A 684-nucleotide genomic window follows, 5' to 3' on the forward strand; every position below is an offset into this window, starting at 1 on the left:
ACAATAATGCAAGGAGGATGCTTGGTGATTATACTACACCTACTTCCAAGTTTGATGGAAGAAGCATCTCAATCCCTACCATTGGGGCAAACAATTTTGAGCTGAAACCTCAACTAGTTGCTCTAATGCAACAAAACTGCAAGTTACATGGACTTCCATCAGAAGATCCCTATCAATTTTTAACTGAGTTCTTGCAGATCTGTGAGACTGTAAAGATGAATGGAGTAGATCCTGAAGTCTACGGGCTCATGCTTTTTCCATTTGTTGTAAGAGACAAAGTTAGAGCATGGTTGGACTCTCAACCTAAAGATAGCCTGGACTCCTGGAATAAGCTGGTCACGGCCTTCTTAGCTAAATTCTTTCCTCCTCAAAAGCTGAGCAAGCTTAGAGTAGATGTTCAGACCTTCAAACAAAAAGATGGTGAATCCCTCTATGAAGCTTGGGAAAGATACAAGCAGATGACCAAAAGATGTCCTTCTGACATGTTTTCAGAATAGACCATGATAGATATATTCTATTATGGTCTATCTGAGTTCTCTAAAATGTCACTGGACCATTCTGCAGGTGGATCCATCCACCTAAAAAAAACGCCTGCAGAGGATAAAGAACTTATTGACATGGTTGCAAATAACCAGTTCATATACACTTCTGAGAGGAATTTCGTGAATAATGGGACGCCTCAAA

General features: G+C 40.2%; 1 non-coding gene across 1 annotated transcript; it reads right to left on the bottom strand.

Annotated features, from left to right (window-relative positions):
- Positions 1-380: 380 nt before the first annotated feature.
- LOC127747039 (small nucleolar RNA R71) lies at positions 381-484 on the bottom strand. The gene has a single exon (XR_008008844.1). It is a non-coding gene; the product is annotated as a small nucleolar RNA R71 (small nucleolar RNA).
- Between the last annotated feature and the right edge of the window lie 200 nt (positions 485-684).

This window comes from Arachis duranensis, chromosome 4, assembly GCF_000817695.3.
Source record: "Arachis duranensis cultivar V14167 chromosome 4, aradu.V14167.gnm2.J7QH, whole genome shotgun sequence".
NCBI classification, from domain to species: Eukaryota; Viridiplantae; Streptophyta; class Magnoliopsida; order Fabales; family Fabaceae; genus Arachis; species Arachis duranensis.